This window comes from Phyllostomus discolor, chromosome 4 (genome assembly GCF_004126475.2).
Source record: "Phyllostomus discolor isolate MPI-MPIP mPhyDis1 chromosome 4, mPhyDis1.pri.v3, whole genome shotgun sequence".
NCBI lineage: Eukaryota > Metazoa > Chordata > Mammalia > Chiroptera > Phyllostomidae > Phyllostomus > Phyllostomus discolor.
Window position 1 is genome coordinate 151,369,110 of NC_040906.2, and position 12,173 is coordinate 151,381,282.

General features: G+C 42.6%; 1 protein-coding gene across 4 annotated transcripts in view; it reads right to left on the reverse strand.

Moving 5' to 3' along the window:
• Window positions 1–12,173, reverse strand: part of BACH2 (BTB domain and CNC homolog 2) — a 332,554-nt gene that overhangs the window by 23,014 nt on the left and 297,367 nt on the right. The window lies entirely within an intron of this gene.

A 12,173-nucleotide genomic window follows, 5' to 3' on the forward strand; every position in this document is an offset into this window, starting at 1 on the left:
TTATTTTGCTCATTCATCATGGTTTCTAGTTGGGATTTTTCAATTATCATGTCATCCCTGATCTTACAATGACACCAGAGATGATGACAATCCAAAGCAGTGTTCTCAAGAAGAAATTAACGCCTCATCCATAAAGAATGGGGGTTACAGACCTAAACAAACTGGCTGTCATTTGAATGGTTGAAGCCGCTGAGTGGCACAGGACACGGGCTAGTCCTTCACTAATTATAAGCAGCAGCTTTGCCATGCAGCTGTCTTCTTTCCTGGTAAATCTTCAGGGGCTAAGCCTACTGTCATGTGCTGCTCATCCATTATATTTCACACAGATTGAAAATGTGCTATTTATGCACAGCTTGTGCATACGCGTGCACACACAGAGAGAATAACTTAGACAATTAGAAATACATTGCCTAAGGCCAGTTGTTTTTTTCTGATGGAAGTGGATTAAACTTGCTGGTGTTTGGGGCAGGCTTCCTTACTCTCTATGCAAAACCACGCATCCTCTAGGTTTTTGCAAGCACTGATGACCCCATAGGGAGGGGAGGCAGGTCTATAAATTAGAAATCAGGTTAAAAAAAAGCAATAACCATGGGGTCCTTGCTGGAAGCTATTGTACAAGTGATTTAAAAATCTTTGCTAGAGGAGTAAGTGTAGAGCAAGATGAACTGGGAGGCGTTGTGTCTGACATACCACATGTATTAAATTCACCCCAGCACACAGACCCAAAACTGTTTTGAGGACTGATATCTGCTGTTCATGGTTCAACTTGGATGTCAGCTTCTCTGGGAGCCCTCTCCAAACTTCCCAGGAAGAAGGAATCACACCATCTTCTCAGCCACCATTGCCAGAGTGAGGAAATATCGTGGTTCTCCAGGGCAGCACTGATTTCAAATCATTGCATTCTTTTTAGTAAGAAACATTTCTTAGATACGTAACTGAATGGGATTTTAATAGTTAAGAATTTTGAAGTACTAGACTTCCGGCCAAGACGGAGGTGCAGGTAGATATACTCTGCCGCCTCACACAACCAAAAGAAGGACAACAACAAATTTAAAAACAAAAAATAACCAGAACTGTCAGAAAATCGAATTGTATGGAAGTCCAGCACCAAGGAGTTAAAGAAGAAACATTCATCTGGACTGGTAGGAGGGGTGAGATGGGTAGCCATGGTGGAGAGGACACACGCAGCAAGGCAGTGTCTGGACAACTGGGCAGTCCCACATTTGTGTGTGGATAAACACAGAGGGACAACAGGGGAGTGAGACAGACAGCGCAACCCAGAGTTCCAGAGTGGGGAAATAAAGCCTCAACACCTCTGACTGTAAAAATCTGTGGGTGCTGTGGTGGTGGGAGAAACTCCCAGCCTCACAGGAGAGTTCATTGAAGAGACCCACAGGGTCCTAGAATGTACACAAAGCCACCTACCCAGGAATCAGCACCAGAAGGGCCCAATTTGCTTGTGGGAAGTGGGGGAAGTGACTGAAAGCCAGCCAAGAGCAGAGCAGGTAGCACTGTTTCCTCTTGGACGGCTCCCTGACATTCATCAGCCACAAAGCAGCAATGTGGGTTGCCCATCCTGGTGAATGAAGGCTCTGTCCCTCACTATGTAACAGGTATGCTGAGACAAAAAAAATGGCCCAAATGAAAGAACAGATCAAAGCTCCAGAAAAAATACAACTAAGTGACAAAGAGATAGCTAACCTATCAGATGCAGAGTTCAAAATGTTGCTATTCAGGATGCTCACAGAGATGGCTGAGTATGGTTGCAAAATGGAGGAAAATGTGAAGGCTGTGCAAAGTAAAATCAAGGAAAATGTACAAGGAACCAATTGTGAGGGGAGAAAACTGGGACTCAAATCAACAATTTGGAGCAGAAGGAAGAAATAAACATTCAACCAGAACATAATGACGAAATAAGAATTTAAAAAATGAGCAGAGGCTTAGGAACCTCCAGAACAATTTTAAATGTTCCAATATCTGAATTATAGGGGTGCCAGAAGGAGAAGATGACCAAGACATTGAAAACTTATTTGAAAGCATAACGAAGAAGATCTTCCCTAATACAGCGAAGGAAATAGACTGCTAGGAAGTCCAGGCAGCTCAGAGAGTCCTAAAGAAGTTGGACTCAAGGAAGCACACACCAAGGCACATCATAATTACATTACCCAAGATTAAAGATAGGCAGAGAATCTTAAAAGCAGCAAGAGAAAAGGAGATAGTTACAAAGGAGTTCCCATAAGACTGTCGGCTGATTTCTCAAAAGAAACTTATCATGCAAGAAGGGGCTGGAAAGAAGTATTCAAAGGCATGAAAGGCAAGGACCTACATCCAAGATTACTCTATCTAGCAAAGCTATAATTTAGAGTGGAAGGGCAGATAAGGTGCTTCCAAGATAAGGTCAAGTTAAAGGAGTTCATCATCACCAAGCCCTTATTTTATGAAATGTTAAATGCACGTATCTAAGAAAAAGAAGATCAAAACTATGATCAGTAAAATGACAACAAACTCACAACTATCAACAACTGAACCTAAAAAACAAAAACAAACTAAGCAAACAACTAGAACAGAAACAGATTCACAGAAATGGAGATCACATGGAGGGTTATCAGCGGGTATGGGGAGGAGGTAGAATGGAGGAAAAGGTACAGGGAATAAGCAGCATAAATGGTATGTCCAAAATAGACAAGGGAGGTTAAGAGTGATATAGGAAATGGAGAAGCCAGAAAACTTATATGTACGATTCATGGACATGAACTAAGGTGCGGGGGAGGGGAATGGAGGCTGGGAGAGCGTGTAGGGAGGAGAGGAATAAAGGGGAGAAAAAAGGAACAACTGTAATAGCATAATCAAAAAATATATTTAAAGGATAAAAAAAGAATTCGGAAGTACTTAAATAAAACTTCAACTAAAAAAGTTCTCTGTCAGTTAATGAGTCCTGAGATATTTGGATAAAAAAAGAAATACAACAAAACCATGACAGTCAGACCCGCACTGGAGTTGTACACGGGCAATCATTGCCATCTCACTGTCGTTACACTTGGTCGGGTCCATTTCTACCATAAGACAGCAAGGTCCTTCGGATCAGGGATTGTTTCATTTCTCATTGTAACTCTGCATCCAGCTGGGGTCTAACATGGTAAATGCTTGAGAAGAGCTTGGATATTACTATGTCATAAGTCTAACTGTGCCTCTCACCTACAATTACAGTGTATAGAGGGTGACAACAGTGTTTGGTAAGTGTTGTTTTAAATTACTTTGGAGTGAGGCATTGTGTCAGCCAACATGCCAACCCAATCAACCAATCCAAGGCAAGCAACAGTCCTTATTGTCCAGTTCCCTCATAGTAGTATTAAAAAGGAGTTCATCTAATCTACACTCTTGTGGCCTACTAAGCTGACATCATAATAATTTCAACAAATGTAGTACTTACTATATCTGTCTTATGGACATTTCTCTCAGGAACCTTTAAAAGGGATGCAAGGCAAGGAAGTGCGTATTTGTAAGTAACCAAAGAAGGTGATGAGAATGCCACAGGACCCATTTCTTCATTGTAACATAACCCACCACAGACAGGGATGGCAGCATCAAGGTAGCATAAGTAAGCATCTTCTGCTCTGCTCCTCGGCAATCTGCCAGTGGCAGAGTGGCTAATACACATTTTGAGTTTTGGCAGATGTGTTCACTATATGGGAAATGGGGGAAACTCATCTCATTGCTATTTATGTTTTCTGTACAGACCTCCTCATACTCTCATCACCATTTCTTTTAAAAAATTTTAATTATTTTTTTAAATTTTATTTATTTATTTTTTAGAGAGGGAAGGGAGGGAGAAAGAGAGAGAGAGAGAGAAATATCAATGTGCGGTTGCTGGGGGTTATGGCCTGCAATCCAGGCATGTACCCTGACTGGGAATCGAACCTGCGACACTTTGGTTCACAGCCCACACTTTTTTTTATTTTTTAAAAGAGTTTATTTATTTATTTTTGAGAGAGAAGGGAAGGAGAGAGAGGGAACATCAATGTGTGGTTGCCTCTCATGCACCCCCTGTTAGGGGCCTGGCCTGCAACCCAGGCATGTGCCCTGACTGGGAATCAAACTGCGACCTTTTGGTTCACAGGCCTGCACTCAGTGCACTGAGCTACACCAGCCAGGGCCATTTCTTTTTTATTTTAATGCTCTTGGTCTCAGTAGTCCCCACCACTGTGTCCCATTGTGGCTACTTTTAAAGACAATTCTTAAATAAGCCAGAGATACACATGGGGATCACTGGATCAGGCCTGTGCATCACCACTTGCCACATCGCTGCAAGGAGCTGGAGAAAGCTTCTCCACTCATGTAAGAGCTGACACTAAATGTGTGTGTAGGACTGAGGATGCCAATGGTAACAGTATCCATACCCCAAATCAAATCACCAATCCTCTTGGACTCAGGAGACATGATGAGCTTGAAATGATCATCAGATGGTCATGAAAGAGTCATGATTAAAAACAGGGTTGTAAACTGTCCTTCAAGCCCAAGGTCAGAGGATGTGGTGCTGCTCTCATCAAGAAATTTTGAGAGTCATGACTAGCTCTTCCCCCACATGAGTTTAATCCTGCTTTGTAATGTCCAATTGCTCAGCTTTTGTGTGCAGGGCTCTGTCTAGTGAGTGAGTTATTCACCAAGCACCTCCTGGGGCCCAGCACTGTGCTATCTGGTTCTCGCAATGCCCTGCACGACAGGCATGATTGCCCTTATTTTACAGACCACAGAAGTGACAGAAAGAGGAGGGAATTCATCCAAAGTCACAGAACTGGGGTTTCAATCCTAATGCTCTAAGGAATGGCTAATGCTCAAGAAACCTCCAATTCAGCTTTGTAGAAGAGGTATTAAACAATGAAATGTTAGTTATTAAGTCACAATGTAAGTCAATGATGGAAGGGTGCTCACGAAATTACATAATTAATTGCCAACTGAGAAATCCAGGCCAGTTCAGGAGAAGAGGAAACTGCTGAGGTCTGGGGGTGGAATCCCTTGAACACTCATAAGCAGGACACCTGGAGTGTGATGAATTCCCCTGTCTCTGTCTGCTCTGGGGCAAGAGTTGCTTTGATACCATGGGTACCTTCTGAACTGCCACAGGTGTCCATCCCAGGAACCCCCTACCAGGGGTCTCTGGTGTACTTCAGGACAGCTGTAATACCTCCAAATGCACAAAACAGAAAGCAAGTGCCCGTCACACCTCCAGGTCAGTGTTAAAACAGGCAGAGGCTTTCTTAATATCGGTTGAGCTCCATCTTGAGTAGGCTACACTGTCTTTACATTTTCAGGAATCATTAAATTCACTCATTGTACTCGACAAACAAATATCCAGGCACCAATGCAAAGCTATAAGCTATATGTTTATGAAACTGTGACCACAAGTCAGCATTGTTATTTACTTTCTGTTTTTAACAAGTAAGGCTCTGATAATGGGAAAAAATAAGAGGAGGTGGGTGGTGGAGAATCTCACACAAAACTAATGACCCATAAAAATGTCATTTAAAAAGGTAATGATCACAAAGTTAAAGTGAAATGCAGTGACTAGAAATAGCACACCAATTTCATCTCACTGATGTTAATGGAACTGAGTTCCACCGCTCTGAGGGAAGCCGACATATCTAGGCTAAACCCACTGGTCAGGAATGGCCTAAGGGCATGATGAACAAACACAAAATACAATATCAGTGACAACTTGGGATAACAGCCTTGAATTTTGAATGAAGATTTTTGGATGGATCATTGTGAAGAATATTTTTTCATCATGCTTAAACACATGACTACCTGGTTCCTTGAGGTGATCTAGAGGAGGCTGAAGCACACAAGATGGGCAGAAAGGAGTGTGCCATATGGGACTACGCCTGGGACAGGTCAGAAGTTACATCCCCTTTGCTCTTGGTTGCTCCCAAGGTGGCAATGACCTCATCTAGGAGTTGGCACATACAAAGCAAGTGGCACCGACCTTCTGGTTTCAGGCCTGAAAGATATCAGGTCAGAATACCAGTCACACATGACGGTATGAGTCTACATGCTGCTGATTTGTTGAAAATGTGACCCACTGAAACTATGACCCTAATGTGATATTCCCATCTCTATGCCATTGATGTGAGGAGGATGGACTGATGAGAACTTAACTGGCAGACAGCACATTTGGGTGCTGTAGGCAGAACTGGGATGCTCACTCTCAGGAGGTGCCCAGTGTGCTGCTGGACAGAACTTATGATTGGGACTTTCTAAGCTCCATCCTTCTGGATGAATCAGAATCAGGCAGTTGGGCTTCAGATGTACATTGAAAGGAGGGTTTGAGCATTTTTATGAGACCGGGAACAGCATTCCCTTCTTAAGCCATGTGATTAAGAGCTCCTCAGTTGGTTCTGGCAGTGTATTTATGCGGTTGGAGCAGTGAGCCATCTACAGAAGGCTGATTGGACAAATCAGGAGATCTGGTGACTGCTCACTAGGAGAGGGGAGGCACACTTCTCAAGATCCCTTAATTACATCCTTACAAAACATGGAACTTTTACCCTCACAGCAACACCACATACATGTCCCCGATGAAGTTGGATCTCTTCTACCCTGCAGGAGCTGGGAAGATGAAGGAAACAAAGCTATGCTGTTGGGTTCTTTTTTTTTTACAACATAATTTTTTATTTTTAAAAGGATTTTATTTATTTATTTTTAGACAGAGAGGAAGGAAGGGAGAAAAGAGAGGAAGAGAAACATCAGTGTGTGGTTGCCTCTCACACGCCCCCTACTGGGAACCTGGTCTGCAACCCAGGCATGTGTCCTGACTGGGAATTGAACCAGTGACCCTTTGGTTTGCAGGCTGGCATTCAATGCACTGAGCCACACCAGCCAGGGGGAAAGCTATGCTGATGGGCTTTTGAAAACACTGGCCACTGAGCAGCCCTCTGGGTTGATTTTTGCACAGCAAGGCACTTGTCACATAAAGAAAACACTGGTGACAACTCACTCTTCCTTCTCAGCCCCACTGCACTGCACCTCCTTCTGTAGGATGACAACTGAATTAGCAGCCAGCTATCATTTCTAATCTTAATTTCCTATAATTTATACCCATATTATCACACTTTTTGCCCCAAAGCATCATGCTATACAAGCATACTATGCTCAGAATGTATTTGTTAAATTAATATCACTATTCCAACAAAACTACTGGTCATTTTAACATTTTTAAAGATAGAGCAAGAAAAAACTATCTTGTTTCCTTTCCTAAAGTAACAGCAGAAAAACTAAATCAACATTCAAGTTGATTTATGCGTAGATAAGTCAATGTGGGTCCCTGAGCAATGGCACATGTCATATGCTCACGGGTCTGGCTCTTTACACACACACACACACACACACACGTGTGCATGTGCTGCCTATCCTCTGCAGTTGAAATGGGCTCCCTGGTTTCAGTGGGGGTGATGGCATCTTAGGGCAGAGGTCAAACAGTGGAACCACTCCATTTGAATCGAACTCCGAAGGCTAGCCAGCAGTGCAGGTCGGTGGTGAGTGGCAGGGCCATGGGGATCTTCAACTGAAATGCACGGTCAGCCCACTGAGGTACTTTTGAATTGGACTGGTTAACAGAAAAGAAAACCAGGTAGGTTAAGCAGAGACCTGACTTGAGTCCTCATGATCAAGAGGCATGACTCGAGATTCCCTGAAATTCACGCCTCGGATCACTGTAGGAAGGGTCCTACAATAGCTCACGTTTTCGCTGTCATTTTTCCCATCACAAAGGTTTGCAGAGTGTACATCTTGCAGTTTCTTACAAGTTATGAACTAAATATAGATTTTTTTAAATTGAAAAAAACTAAAATTATTCCAAAATTGTTTCAGTTAGAACAAAATCTATCTATCCACCCATCTCTATGTACTAAAATAGCATTACTTTAATACAAACAGGAAAATCTAAATAGCTCTGACCAGCGACTAACTTTATATTCTATCACTCAATCTAATTTTAGCCTGACACTATAAACTCATAAACTGCTTCTTCGCTACTGTCTCTCGGCCTCATGTCCGACCTTCTTATGCTTCCTCTTGTAATGCTGGGGCTGGGAGTTTAAACACTGCGGTTCCGTGGCTCCTCTGCTGGCTGACTTGTTACTGGATTCTGTCAATCGGGGGCACTGACGGGAGGAGGTCCGAAGATGAGAGGAAAGAAACAGCTCTGGTTCCTTCTGTTTCCTCCTTTATTTTTTTGTGTTGTGGAACCCCAATTTCGTGCTGGAGTGTCTGGAAGGGGCTGTCTCCTGCACAGGTGCAGCTCCTGAGGCATCATCCCCTCCCTCCATGCCCACAGGGCCCCTCTGTCCCCTCCTGCCCGAGCAGTGGTAGCTGCTTCCTGCAGCCATTAATCACTGGTTAATTCTTCTTCCCCTTTCTGTTCTTCCAGTCTTCCAACACCTGTGTAACCAATTCCCTGTTTTATATCCCCTTTGCTTGAAACACCTGGCATGGTTTCTGTTTCCCTGACTCAATCCTCATCTATTTTTCAATCAAGGATGCCAAAAAAGGTGAAGCCCACAAAGTCCAGAAAGGTGACGGGATTTTCCCAAAGTCACACAGCTGGTCAGCCAGGGCTTACCTCCAGTTTTCTGACTGTTCCCCTCTTCCTGTCTGTTGCTGTTTCTCTGAAGTGAACCAGAAGAGAAATGGCATTTCATATGGAAAGACATCACTGTGAGTTTTATTACACTCTCTAAAATATTCAGTTTTATATAGCTCTATCCAAAGGAGTCTGGCCAACTGGAAGTGGTACTTCCCTGGGTACGAAGAAGGGCGAATCTCACGCTTGATTCTCTCACCATTTCCAGTGTTCAGAATCCGTGCCTAGATTCCTCTTGAAGAGTGAAGATGATTGCTAAGCCCCTCTCTTGCCCTGCAAATCCCAGGAAGCCCTTTTATCACCTAGGAATTTGATAAATTAGCAGGATCAGCTCAGCATCAGCCCTTAGGATCTAGAAGACATCAAAGCAGAAATGCCTTTCTCCCGGGCAGCCATGTGGCACCAATGTTTGTTCCCAATTACAGGGGTGGCTTGATAAAGCTGTTTTGAGGGAATGTCATGTGTCCCCTCTCCGTGTCAGCTCAGAACTGTCGTGGGGCTACAGAACTGCTCGAGCTGCTTCTGAGGTACTTCTTTGGTTGTCTCAAGGCTGATGAGAACAGCAAAGGGGAAGCCAAGATTCGTTATCTTTCCTGAGAACTAGCCATACCATGACCCCGTGGAATCTTCATTTCAACTGGGTGGTTTTTAACCCTCTTCTCACCTCCTTCATCTGTGGCCTAAGTTATTTTCTCAGTCAGGTACAGATGGTTATATTTTCCAGGTAAGTGATGGGCAGAAGCCATACACATGACACCAGTGTAAGGTACTGTATTCATATTTACTCTAAAAGCGTGCAATGAAAGGTAGAAAACCTCCCTTCTGAAAGATTATATAATGAACTTCATGGAATAATTTTTAAAAACTCAATTTCGGTATAAGTGTAGATCCTAAAATAGGTATAAGGTGGTAGTAACTTTTTACATTTTTCGGTGTAAAATGAAAGTGAAAAGCATCCCACTCACCAGTAAGAAAGTAGTAAAACCTGCATCTAGATTTACAGTTTCATTTGAAAAACTGCCTCCAACAGAAAATTATTTTTCAAGAGATTGAAAAAAATTACCTAATTTCCATTTTAAATGACCCTCTCCCTATTCAGGAAACCAGTGATCTTCCCAGACCAGAATTTTCTCGAGTCAAGGTTTGACTTTACCTCCTCAATCCCTCTACTCATTTCAAACCAACCATCAACCACTTGACCTTCCACCAGAAACACAAAACATGTTTAAGGTCTCTAGTGATGACAAGTTCAGCCCCTCATCAGAACCTCCTAATGGTTCTTCACATCAAGCCAAAAATTCCCACCCCTGAGACCAAACCATTTTGAGTTTGAGTACTTCCCCAGCAGGAAATGTGGACTGAGTAAATGTTCCAAGCATTGGGACAGAGGACAGAACTATTACCTGCCTCCCTTTAGTTCCTATTTTCTAGGAATGCCAACCAAGATTTATTTGTTACTTATTACTCATGGTGCTGTGATTTAACATCCCTAAGCTTTTCTTTCAGCACGTGCTACTGATAAACCACTGTAAACTTGCAAAAATGATTTTTTGATCCAAGAGTATATACTTATCTAATTATTCAGGTTATACAAATCGCTCTTCAAACTTTTAAGATTCACTTTCTTCCTTGTTTTTGAAAAACATGATGCTCTCTTCTGATGTGCAGACTTCCGATGCCTCCCTGGAGCCCACGATTCCCCAAAGATACAGACCCTAACAAACTGTACCCTAATCACGTCTCCTTCTACTCTGTAGTTTGGGGGCTTTACTTCATCCAGATGGGCTGCTTAGACGTTTTCCTTTTGTTCCTCTATCTAAGATTTCTACTTTTTTGTAAAAGTTTTTCTCACTTTTTCATCTGATGGACACAAGGAAAGCTTTATGAGACTGGACCTGGCAATGATTTCATGGATGGGACACCAAAGCACAGGCTACAAAAGGGAAAACAGACAAGTGTCCCTCCATCGAACTCACAAACTTGTGGGCACTAAAGGACGTGACAGGGTGAAAAGGCAACTGGGGAATAGGAGAAAACACTTTCAAATCATTTATCTGATAAGAGGCTAATACCCAGAATATATATAGAACTCCCACAATTCAACAACAAAAATATCAAGTAACCAAAAAATTGGCAAAGTATTGAGTGGAATTATATCTTTCTCTAAAAAGGATATAAAATAGCTGACAAGCATATGAAGAGATGCTCAACGTGAATAATCATCAGAGAAATATGAATTAAAATCACAATGAGATATCACCCGATTAGGATGGCTACTATAAAAATAAACAGTAAGTGCTGGCAAAGACGTGCAGAAATTAGAAGCCCATGCACTGTTGGTGGGGCTGTAAAATGGTGCAATTACTATAGAGGAACAATGTGGACATTCCTCAGAAAATTAAAACTAGAACTACCATGGGATGCAGCAATGTACCCTTTGGTTATATATTCAAAAGAATCAAAGCAGGGCCTGGAAGAGATACATGTGCACTCGTGTTCCCAGTGGCACTATCCACAGTAGCCGAGAAGTGGAGGCAGCCCACAAGTCCCTCAATGGGTGAGTGGATTTAAAAATGCGGATATACACCTGTGGAATATTGTGCAGCTTTCAAAAGGAAAGAAATCCTGTCACGTGCTGCAACATGGATAAACCTTGAGGTCTTATGCTAAGTGAGGCAAGTCAGCCACAAAAAGACAAATACTGTATGATTCCACTTACATAAGGCATCTAAAGCAGTCAAATTCATAGATGCAGAAAGCAGAGTGGTGGTTGCCAGGGATGACATCTCTTTCACGATGCTAAGGATGTTCTCCGGTGTACTTCTGTCACTTCCCTGTACTTAGTCACTGTTACTAGGACCAAAATAGCAACTCTACCTTTGAACTGTCAACCTCCTTGAAGGTGAAATTACCAATAAAGCAAATCAGTCCCATTCAGGTAGGCATTGCAGTTAAAGAGAATTCTGGTAGCTATTCACATAGTTGAAGTTCTGCATCATGCCTCTCCTTTGCTCTGATTTTGTAAATGGCAACAGGAATACGGAACCTGTAATTGCCCTCTCTGTGTAACCCAAAATGAGCTCCTATACCAATATCATTGCCGTTCCTCTTTCTTCCACTCTCCTTCTACTACCCTTCTGAGCGCCCCTGCCCTTATGCTTCTGGACTTGCTACAGAGCTTCTGCACACACACCGCTGCTCTGCTCTTCTTCCCAGGGGTGACAATTTCATTTCAATACAAAATTCCTTCTCACAGCCACATTTCAGTGGGATGTCCTTTTGCTCATCAGGTTACTTGGGTTACCTAAGAAATTCTATTTATTACCTTGGCAATAATCTCCAATTTAATTCTTTAATTTCTCTTGCTTCGCCCATTGATGGGAAGACATTGGAGACTAGAAGTATTACTTCTGTATTCCCCTTCTCCTTGGTTTATCCAGTGAGTCACCAAATATTTTACACTTTCATATTGCCACTAAACCTGCTTGCTTCACAATAATTGGCGTCATGAGTTTAGCGGGATACTCATCTCCCGCCA